This window comes from Canis lupus, chromosome 5 (genome assembly GCF_003254725.2).
Source record: "Canis lupus dingo isolate Sandy chromosome 5, ASM325472v2, whole genome shotgun sequence".
Lineage (NCBI taxonomy): Eukaryota > Metazoa > Chordata > Mammalia > Carnivora > Canidae > Canis > Canis lupus.
The window spans coordinates 49,349,917-49,362,181 of record NC_064247.1 but is presented as its reverse complement, the minus strand read 5'-3'; the positions used below and the strand labels follow the sequence as shown (position 1 = coordinate 49,362,181).

Below are 12,265 nucleotides of genomic sequence, written 5' to 3'. Positions count from 1 at the left end.
CTGAAAAACTGGGCAAAGGTGAGGAAAATCTAGAATGATAGAGGGTGAAGATATATTTCTCAAGACCAACCCCTAGGGAACACTTATCACATGCCAGAATTTGCCACATCTTTTATTTCATTTAGTGCTCCAAACTGACTAGTGATACAAGATCATTATCATACATCTATTCTATAGATAATAAAGCAGAAACCAAGAGAAATAGAATAGAATCTCAGAATGACATATCCTTACCTTGAAGTTAGAAAATAATATTAATTATTTAACATATCTAATCTTTAAGTGGTACCAATTAACAGTAAATGCTCTGATTTTCTTAAAGGATCGTTGCCAAGGTGGAAAGTACACTTTTCTATAGGTGCCATTTTCCACAGATTGATGAGAAAATTCAGATTCAAAATGTAACTTTTATTTTTTTAAATTTTTATTTATTTATGATAGTCACACACACACAGAGAGAGAGAGAGAGAGAGAGAGGCAGAGACACAGGCAGAGGGAGAAGCAGGCTCCATGCACCAGGAGCCCGACGTGGGATTCGATCCCGGGTCTCCGGATCGCGCCCTGGGCCAAAGGCCGGCGCCAAACTGCTGCGCCACCCAGGGATCCCCAAAATGTAACTTTTAAATAGGACTATGTAGCACCATGTCACTGTCCTACAAATTGTATAGTACACACAGTTGAATCAGTCTCTGAGTCAACCGCCTGCTCCATTTATACTACATTGTACGGTGGATCTCAGGCAAAGGTGGAGAGGAGATTTCAGGTGTCCTCTTCCTAGTCCACGGTGTTCCCACCACATACTTACAGAGTAAACCATGAAAACCATCTCTTAAATGCCTGCGTTCCCTAGTACCTTTCAAAGAAGGGAGAGCAAATGAGAGCATTGGTCTGCCAATGTGAACACAAAGTTTCCCATATTAATAAGGAACCCCGGGCACTTGATAATCCTCCAACTTCTTTTATTTCTGTTGATGGTTAGTTTGTAAGGTTAATTACATATGCTAGATAAAAGAGAAAGATGTATGTGCAGATGACACTGAGATGTCTTCTTTCAAGGCAAAAAAAGCACTTGTTAAGAGTAAGGTCAAAGGAAGAACACATGATAACAGTGAACAACAACACAATAATATCAACAACAACAAAAACTGTCCATTTTGTAAACGCAGGGCTCAAGTTAGGAACATAAAATAGAACTCTGCATAAGAGGTATACATTTAAGCTCATGCCCAGATTCTTGTGCTTCTAAGCAAATTTTCATTCCCTAAGAGTATTACGGAAGGTTGAACATTGATTGAAGGAACACGCTCTTTAAACATAAAACATGTGATGTAATATTTACATAGTTGAGTCTTAGGATGTCTCATCAAAGGATAGTGTTGAGAGGGGAATGGAACTTAGGAAACCTTTGTATCTTCTGTAGGTTTCATTGGCCCATATAGGTGTATAGTTAGAATTCTAAAAAGTAAAGCAACTTGAATAAACCACAGGGGTTAGATTTCCCAAAGAGGTTAGGTCACATTTGGCTAAAGCATACGGTATGGGAAGTATACCTGGAAATGCTACTTTTGCTAAAAAAAAAAAAACCAAGAACACTTTGAATGCTTGGTGGGCATTTGTGAATGTTCAGTAGGGCTAAGAGGGATTATTAATATTTTTGACAAATGAAATAGCATGATGTGAAATATGCTTTAGAAAACTTAATCTTGCCACAGTGTGTAGGGGGGATTGGAGTGAAATATGAAAATAAATTGAACAGTAGAGAGGCTATACTATAGTATAGACTCATTTATTTTATTCTCAATTCTCTCTCTGTTATGAAAACTTAAGAGTTGCCAAGTAAGAGACCTCCAAATAAAAAAGTAGGTATCCTCATTCCCAGAAGATCTAATGGTAAAAGGAAAGGGTTTTAAAAAAATCTAGATGATAACATTTCTGGGAAGAGAAGGCAGAAATCTAGACCTCTGTGACAAAGATTGCTGGATGTCACCCAATAAACATTTCTCCCTACTTTCATTGTAAACCCTAATATTTCTTGAGATGGCAATGAACCCAGCTAAAAGACTGCATGTCCTAGCCTTCTTACAGCTAAACATGGTAACGTTTAAAAGATCTAAGTCATGACAAGTAAGTAGAAAGCAAAAAATTTGAGTGTTTTTTTTTTTTTTTTCCTGTCTTGTTTCTTCCTGCTACCAACCTGGAATGTAGATGTGACTTTGTTCCAGCAGCCATATTGGGCAATGAGGTGACCTTGAGAATGAAAGCAATATGTTAACAGTAGTGAAATAGAAAATGGCCCCAAATATTTTTTTTCCACAAAAGACAAACTCCTCTCTTATTTAAGTCATTATTGTTTAGTATTTTCTATTATGTACAGCAAAACCCAACCCTACCTGACTCTGCAACTTTTCAAAGATAAACCTTGGGAACTGGTCTAAATACTAGAAGACCATCCATGTTAAATAATACTAGAGATATTATCTAACCTAACCTCCCACCTCTTACATGGCTTCAGCTATGAAATCTGCTCTATATAGCCTCCCTTGAGACATTTTCAATTCTGTTTTCTAAAAATCTCAACAACACAGCCCTTCTTTCCATCCCAACCACCATTATCTTAATTCATTTCTTCATCTTCTCTGTGCTAAACTACTTCCTAACTTGTTTCTCTGTCACTAGTTTTACCAACCCTTCACACCCACCCACCCACCCACCCCCCATTGCCTACTGTCTTAGTCAAGTCTGGGTGCTACAGCAAAGTACCACAGACTTGGTGACTTATAAACAACAAACATGTATTGCTCTCTATTCTAGAGGCTGGGAAGTCCAAGATTAAACATCAGCAAATTCAATATCTGGTGAAGACCACTTTCTGGTTTCATAGATGGAACTTTTCCTGTGTTCTAACGTGGTGGGAGGGGCAAAGAATCTCTCTTTGATAAAGTCACTAATCCCATTCATGATGTCTCCACTTTGGTGACCTAACCACTTTTCAAAGGCCACATTTCCTAGTATCATGACTTCGGTGGGTAGGATTTCAGCATATTAATTTGGGGGGGAACACAAATATTCTATCTATAGCACCTACCCTTTTCCACACTGCCAACAGGTGTCATGTCTAAATCCAAATCCAAGCATATCATTTCCTTACTTAAAATCTTTCAAAGGCCCCGGATTGTCTGGTAGAGACCTTTTCTTCTTCACCCTTATCTCTTCATAATACACTCCACATACTCCATTTCCCATCAGCATAAAGTCCTGAATGTACCACATTGCTTCATGCCTCCTTGTCTCTCCACTGGAATGCTCTTCCATCTCTCACCCACCTAACTTGCTCTTATCTGTATTTAAAAACTACAGTGGGTATCAATGGCAGTAGTGAACAAACATTTGGTCTCAGAATCAGAGTATACTCTAAAATATTACTGAGGACCACAAAATTATTTGCTAATATTAATAATTCTATTAATATTTATCATTTAGAAGTTTAAAGTAACAATAGTATTCAATACATATTAATTCATTTATAAACAAGAATATATGGTAACATATATAAAATATTTTATGAAAAATAACTATCTTTTCAAAAAACATAATGAGAAGAGTAGTAGTGTTTTACATTTCTATAAATTTCTCTGTTGTCTGGCTTAATAGAATACTTTTCTGGCTTAAAAAAGATTTCATATTTGTATCTGCATTCAATCTATTTTGATATGTTTTTGGCTGAAGTATATGAAGTAAATTTAGAGAATTTTGTGGATATTATTCTTTGAATCTGTGCAAAACTCAGTAAGTGGTGACTTAAAGGATAACTTCAAGGTAGAGTCTGAAACCTATTAAACCAAGGTAGGTCTTCATACTTTGTTACATTAAAATCTATTGGTCAACATTGAATGGGGCTTTTACCCAGGGACTTCGTAGCATCAACACATGGGTCATTTGGAAAATACTGGTTTAGCTATTGGATCTTCCAAATGTTGATATATTGACCCTATAATAAAAAATTACTTTGTTACTATCATCACAAATCTCATCAGAAAAGTCATAAGGAACTATTAAGTTCAAGGAGCTGGTTACAGGTTTTCAAAAATTTTTATTTTTATTTGAAAGTTCAAATTTTATCATCAGCAACAAGTATTTTTAGTTGTTTTTCTTGAAATAACAACAGGCTTACTTTGTTCATAAATAAGCCTGCCAAACACCCAAATCTGAAGAGCCATACCTTTTCTATAAGTTATTTTTTCCAAATAAAAATTATGTTCCATGAGTAAAGGAAGCTAGTTCAGTTTGCAACTCAAACAACTGTGCAATGACTTTTCCTCAAGGCAGCTTTTTTACTTCAGCATGCACCCAAATAACTATGGCATGACTAATCTGGCATATAAGAAATAAATAATGAAAGTCATGTAAATAGGGTTAATATTCAATAAAATTAACAGCTTTACTGTTTATTTAGGGACATTCTTAAATTAGACTGGCATTTTTAGCTGTGAATGCAAGGTGCTAACAAGCACAATGACAGTCTGATGCCACTGTTTTGATTCACGCTAAGTTACCAGCAATTTTACCTATGGCTGCTTTTTAACATTAGCTCAAATGTCAACACAATAAACAAAGAAAAGGCAAGTCGTATCTTAGGATTATTAAGAAAATAGTTTTGGCCTCATGGACCCCTAAAAGGACTTTGAGACCCATGAACTGTACTTTGAGAGTCACCTACGGAATCTATTGAATCAGTAACCTGATCCTACCTCCCTTCTTTTGGGAACTGCCTCTTCCAACTCCTTGACTACAGCTCCTATGGAAGCTGCCTATTTCTAAGTATCCCTGTCCCATACTACATCTAATTGGTCTGGAAGTGAACCAATTCATTTTTTCCCCAGAAATTTTGGCCTCAGAATTTTGGCATGTGGACCATTCATTGGAGCAGCTTCTTTTCAGTGAAGCTATCAGCTATAAAACTTTGCAAGTGTCAGTTCCCATACTTCCTGAGACAAACACCAAGAGACAGAGACTGCCAGGCTTCAGCAAGAGTGAGGCAGAGACGAGAGGTGAAGAGACATCTTGTTAATATTCAGATAAAAGTTGTAAAAGTTTATTCAGATAAAATTTTTCCTTGTGCCTGGCCACATAGCTTTCCTTGATTACTATAAACACCCTGATGTCTCTACAATAAAGGTCCTTTGAGATTAAATCATTTATATAGGTTTTCTATCACTAACAAAAGCATCTGGCAAAAAAAAAAAAATCTGCTCAAGGACTCCTGATCTGTGAAGCTGCCCTGACTCTACCCTCTGAGAGGAACTGATAGCTCCCACCTTAGATCCCACATTAGACTCAGGTCTGGCACAGCATCTGTCTTGCTACAGTCTCATTGTGATGCTCTCTCCCTTGGGTATTTGACCTGATACACTACAAGTTCCTGGAAAGCAACGAAAGTGGAGGACTTTTTTTTTTTTTAATTCAAATCTTAGCAAATTAAGTATATAAGTGGATAAGTAGAGATGTGTGATAGGGAGAGAAAGAATGAAGGCAGGGGGAAGAACTGACATCTAAAATCTTGTTCCAGTCCTTTCTGGCAAAGTCATTTCATCTTTTTGTGCCTCCATCCACCCACCTGCAAAACCTCTGCACCCTTGGGCTGAGGCTGGATTAGGTGAGACACTTGGAATGATTTCACTAAGTAAAGGTTTCCTAAGTTAAGAAACTCCATCCTTGCTGACTCAGTTATAGAAATCATATCTTTAGATGGTTCCTCTAAGAATCACGATAAAGTTTATAAAACTTTGCATTTTGTAAATTGGAAGCATCCAAAGAGACCTCACCCACTTACTCCCATTCCTGAATAATTATTCAGGAAACTTAAAAATGAAGTCCTCCAAACCACTAAGTAGAACTTACCCAAATATAAATCTTATAATTTTTTGATAAATCTTTTAATCGTCATTTCCTTGCCTATTAAACAGGAAAAACATCATCCTCTAAGGTTAAATGAGATGGTCTTTGTTGAATAATGTACTCAGGTGTCTAGTATGGGGTAAACAAAGTCCATTGTTTTACAGGATTTTTTCTTCTCTCACTCAACTTCAGGTTTCCTTTAGGAAGTTCAAATTGAAATAACATTTATCAATGAGCTAACGCAAGCTGAAAGAAGTCAGAGGATTGGCATAATTTCACACAGCTAGTCATCACTGCTTCTAGAAACTCAACACAGCTTTCTGACTCCAAATCCTGCTCTTTCCACCCTTTTGCTTTCTCTCACTCAAGCAAAGAGCCCAAAGATTTTTGGTTCAAATAAAAGACAAGTATTTTATTCCATCTTGAGGTATTTAGGCAAGTAACTTTTGTAAAAAAAAAAAAAAAAATTAAGCTGAAAGATGATAAGGGCATTAAATACATTACACTATGATTATAAATAATGACAGGTAGATTGGAAAGAGGAGGACATGAATTTCAGTCACTGCCCTGACACTTCCTAGTTTGGTGAGTTAGGCAAGCCAGTTAAGCAAAACGTACAGTAATTACATCACCTGTAAAGTGAAAGAATTTGTTCTTGTCCTGCAGGGAAAGAGAACAAACCTGTTTTCTGAGGACCTACCCATGTACTTTTCAAGGATTTTCTCACTTGACTCTGCTCATCTGCTCAGTTGTTGTTGGTATGGTTTTTTAATTTCTTCTGAGAAGGAATCCTGGATCTAAAAAATTCATTTAATTTGCCCAAGGTTGCAGGTTTAATCTCTGTGATTCCCACCACCACAGACTGTTCTATATGCCTTAAAAAAAAGTCATTAGATTAAATAGGATAAGAGATGAGAATGAACAGGTCACATTGTCCAAAATCTAGTCCTGTTGATGAAAGCAGAAGAATGATCCCTGAACATCAAGTCAGGAAACTTGAGTTTTAAGCTTGTATTTCACTGCTTACTATCTGTGCAGTCTTGACAGCTTTTCTTTACTTCTCTGGACCTCATTTTTCTCACCAGTAAAATGGAGCACATTAAATCACAGGCCTAGAGGCTTGCCCTACAGAGCAGTGAGGAGGTCCCAGCAAGATCACAATTGTAAAAACTCTTTGTGCTCCATACAAATGTATGTTATTATTATTATTATTGCTATTACCATTATTATTACACCGTGTTCTTTGGGCAAGACATTTATGTTAAACTGACACAGCACATAATTGGAGTGCTCAAGTTAAATAAATGAAGTCAGCTGTCTGACTCCTTTAAGATAAATGATGTTATTACAACATAATTGTATAACCCCATATAGCTTACAGCAGCAAAAGGATGTGTATTTCACATGCCCTCCTATAATTACATCCCCATTATAATTTTGCAGTTAGTTGCGATGAGCTCTGGTCATGAAAACATGCCAATTTTGTATGGGATTGAAGTCTGCCTAATTTTAGCAAATTGAGAGTCACACAAAAGAAAAGAGATAAATACTATGTTGTTATTTTTCATTAGAGAATTGCTATATTAAGAGGCTGCGATCCAGCTGTGTTTGTTTAAATAAAAGTGTGATTTGAATACCTCCTACAGCTAATGTTCCTGCCAATGAATAAAAGATAAAAATGCAGCTCTCCTCTCGTTGGATGGGAGTCTCTGCATTCTAGCTGACTTGGAGATTTATTGTTCCACATAAGGAAGTTGAAAGCGTGGAGGGCAGACCACACGCAGGGGCCTTTTGTGTATTGTTTCAAGCCATACCACTAATAGATTTCTTCCACCGAGGCTCCGAGCAATTCAGCTGTGCTCAAATGCTCCACTTAACTGTGAAAAAAATAATAATAAAATAGTAATTATGCCTAAATAGCAAATGCAGCCCAGCTCAATGCTACGAGGAAGAAAGTAAACAGGAACAGATACCATTCAGAGAAGGAATGCTGTATATAAGTGTCATTGTGATAAGGGATTTAAGCCTCCTTTATTTCTTCCAAACAGACCCTCTCACTTCTAGCCAAGTGCCTCTCTGTCCACGGTGTCCCCAGGAACCAGCAATTTTCTCCTGAAATTCACAGCCCTGAGAAGCTGGCCAGCCCAGAATGAAAGACATGAGATGATATCCAAGCTACAGCTGCAGTGTAGTGCAATTCTGAAGCATCTAGAGTGTTCTAGGAGTCTGGCACACCAGGATATGGACTGCATTAAAATCTCTGCCCCCAGGTAGATCAGCCTAATAATGGATATAAGGTACATAGTCCCCATTCTCCAAATCCTTAATTGTGATTTTTTAAAAATGTCATTTTATGGACATGCTCTTGACCATTCAATCCTATCCCCATTGCCTTCTGACATAACCATGTTAGACTCCTTATATGCATAAACACACACACACACACACACACACACACACACACAGATACACATCTTTTACCTCCAGTTCTTTTCAGGTGCTACCCATGCCCACTGCCTGACCTCCTTCCCTTCTGCACTCACCAAGTGAACTTATCTTCAGGATTGAATTCAAGCATCACCTCCCCCAAGTCTTCCTTATACCACTCACATGGATGCAATAAGTGCAGTGGGGAAGCACTTCCCTCTATGGCTCACATCTCACACTAATCCCCACCTAAGGAGGGCTGGATAGAAGAGACCTGCCCTCCTCAGGTGGGCCCCATCTCCATTCTTGGGTGAGGGAAGCACATCGCCTCCCTTTTCCCCCCTCTTACCTCCCACCAGTCCTCACCAACTACCAGAATCACAGCCATCATGAGCCATTATGATAGGAATGCAACTTTCAGACGTGTTGAGCTAGAGAAAAAATAAAGAATGATAGCTGTATTGAAAAATTTTGTTTACTTACTTGACCCTCTATGAAGTCTTGGAGGAGGAACCACGTCTCTGCATCTCTGTATCCCCAAGGCCTATAAGAGTGACTAGAACTTTACAGGTATATAGTAAGTGATGGATGGATGGATGGATGGATGGATGGATGGATGGATGGATGGATGGGGAAGTAGATGAACATAAGAAAGAAGGTTATTAGGGACACACAGAAAGTGAAAATACAATGCAGCAAGAACCAAAATAAGGGACAGCTCATTTACAGCTGGAAAAAAAAATTGGCCTTCTGAAGAAAGTGACCACTGAGCTAAGATATAAAAGATTTGTGATTAGGAACTGGGTATTCCAGGCAGAAGGCACAGCAAACATTACTAGCCAACAAATACGCCGGAACTTCTCACTATCCAAACAGAATAGTCACACTATCCAGAGTGTGGATATGTTACTTTAGACATAAAACCTTTGAAAGGCTACACACTGTTCCAATAATAACCAATTTCTGCATCCTTTAGAAACAGTCTTCAAGATCTACCTACATAGGCACTAAAGAAAATCTATCTCAGATGGCTTAGAGGGTTTTTTTTAACCCAAATCTGGAATACCTAAGCTTAATTTCCCACCTCACTGTTCCTTCGAAGGTTGAATATATATGATTCACACACACAGCATGTGCTCAATATATTGAATGAAGTCAGTGAACTAACAAAACTCAAAATTGCCACCACTGGGGACAATAAAAATGTCACATCACTTCATCATAGTCACCAGTTCATAGTGAAGAAGAATTGCCTGATGAAAAAAAAGAAAAAGAAAAAAAGCACACTACTTATTGACTGTTTAACCCTGTGTATATTATATAACCTAGCTAAGCTTCAATTTCCTCTCTTATAAAATGACGTTAACAGCAGTTGCTTCATAAAGCTATTGTTAAGATCAAATGAGACAAATGTTAGGTTAAACCATATAAAATTACTATTTTCTGGTGAAAGATCAGCAATTTCATGTGATACAACCTAACAGAACAGTGATTAGAGTATAATAAATGCTCAATTTATGTTAAGAATAAATACTGTGTATACATTAGAAATGCAAGTTTAAACCTTAGTTATATCATTTAATAGCAGTTAATGAGTAAATCAGTTAATGAATAAATCACTTGTTCAAGTCACAGTTTCATTATCTATAAAATGGAGTTGATGACACTTGCCTCGTAGGTATGCCATGAAAATAAAAGAAATTCAAAATATCGAATATAAAGAGGTCACTCAACCAACAGAAGCCTGTATGATTGCAAAAGACCAAGATCTATGAAAAGGCTACAGGATTCCAAAAAAAAAAAAAAAAAAAAAATGACAGGGAGAAAGTTTATTCAAGAGCAGTTCACAGCCATAGGTACTCTGGCTTTAGGCTGAGATATTCTTATTGAAATCCTATGACATGCACATAATTCTAAAGACCCAGTATGTTGGAATTGACTTAGTTAAGGCCAAATAGAGAACTTTGGGGCACTTGCCAGAAGTCACTGACCCTTGAAGCCTCTGGAATGTCAGGGAGCCTGGTTTATACTGTCTGAGTCAATTTAAATAACCAGCATGCCTGAAGTCTAAAAAATCTATTCAAACAGTAATGTTCATGATCAAATTAAAACTACATGTTTTTTTTTTCCTAGGGATATGGCATGGGGATCAAAACTAGATGTGAAATACTCAGAGGGATCTGATTAACAGCAGGAGTTTCTGACTAGAAAAATATAAAGAATGTACTCATTCATACCATCAGAAATTATTATTTTTGTTGTGAGAAATAATAAACTAAGTTATGACAACATGCAAAAGTAGTGGGCAGACATGGTTTTTATCAGATGTATAACACTAATAGCCACCCAATAAAGTAATTATTTTAGTTAAATTTTGGAATATCTGAGAAGTAGTATATAAGAATTGTAAGGGGATACTGTTCATGGGGTATACACAGAGGAGTGCTTTACCGATGTCCTGAATGTGTGCCTGGGGACCTCAATCTCACACACAAAGTTTAGAGGGCACATCTTAATGTGGTGCTGAAAATAATCACCAAACCTCAAAAGGTTTCTTCACTTAGAATTTGGATCAGGGATGATGTGAGGAGTCCTCAGGGGGATTTCTTGGAGCTTGTCCTTTTTAAAAAGGGAAAAGAAAAGAAAAGAAAAATAGAGACATTCTGAACTACACTGTGAGGCATTCAAATGCGGAGAGCGAAGAGAGTCCTCTCTCAAAACCAAGACTTAAACGCCAGCTGGCCTTGCATATTCCACACCACACAATAGTAAAGGGTGGGGATCTAGGAGTAAAGGCCTTGGGGTCATTTATATCTGGTCTGGGTGCCAGTTCTGCTACCTATGACCTTGGACATATTTTAACATTTAATTTCTTTATCTGCTAAGGATGCTAATAATCTACCGCATGGGAAGTAATAGCACAGAACCACATTAATACGCACATGCAAGTTTGCTCAGCTCCTCAAGGAAGATTTTGAGCTGCAATAGGACAAACGTCCTTGCACAAAGGCCCTTCATGTGGTGTTGGCCACCCAGATTCCTTTCCTCTAAAGCTCTATAGTGGGCCTGGGGGAGGCAAAGGGTGCTGTGTGGGTGGCATCTGAGATTTTGAGGTAAAGGTGCTGGCTGGGAACTGAGGAGACAGAGCGTTGAGTTAGAGTGGTGTCTGCTTGGGATGTGCTGAGGCACTGGCCTGGCCCCGGGCAGGCTGTGGCACTGGACAGACTAATCAGATCCAGGCTGCTGTATGATTGCTGCAATATTGTGGGGAAATGATAGGTTTTCTCCTATCGGAAGTCTGAAACCAATTCAGCATGAGATTTTGGTCATTTGAGAAAGAGCTTGAATGAGAAGCAGGAGAAGTTGAATAGGAACATATCTTTTCAATAACCTTGACAGATGCCAAAAGGAAAGTTAAGAAACGAATAGGATACAATAATGTCTCCTAAACTGTTCCCAGAACACATATTTGAGATGTTTATTGGGGTTTTACCAAAAAAGAAAAAAAAAGTGTTCTGTGGTCAGATAAGTCTGGAAAATGCTGCACACTGTATTTATATCCTTTTTGAATCACAGCAATTCACGCTAGTAAATCAAATGCTCCAAGAAAATTTATAATAAAAAATATATTTAATTGCTTGATCCCTGTGTTGAGGTGTTGTTTTACTTTGTTTCTTTTTTAAATACAACATCTATGAACGCCTCTGAAAACACCAACCAGTTCAAGATGGGAAGTGCAAAAGCTAAAAATATTATAGTATCAAACAACTGTTTCTATGAGTGTCTTCCAGGGATTAACTAACGCCTCCTTACATTATAATTCCCATGAAGTACCCTTTCCCATTTTCTTCATTAGAGAACACAACTTAGCATTTTCAGGCACAAAGTCTTAAAAGCTTTCTTTAATTTTCCCACCAGTACAAGGTAGGAAGTTTTACCAGTA

At 37.6% G+C, this 12,265-nt stretch overlaps 1 long non-coding RNA gene across 1 annotated transcript; it reads left to right on the top strand.

The window, feature by feature from the left end:
* The first annotated feature begins 2,977 nt into the window (after positions 1-2,977).
* On the top strand, positions 2,978-8,749 carry LOC112647126 (uncharacterized). The gene is made up of 3 exons (XR_003128110.3): positions 2,978-3,022; positions 6,562-6,653; positions 7,944-8,749. It is a non-coding gene; the product is annotated as an uncharacterized LOC112647126 (long non-coding RNA).
* Positions 8,750-12,265: the final 3,516 nt, after the last annotated feature.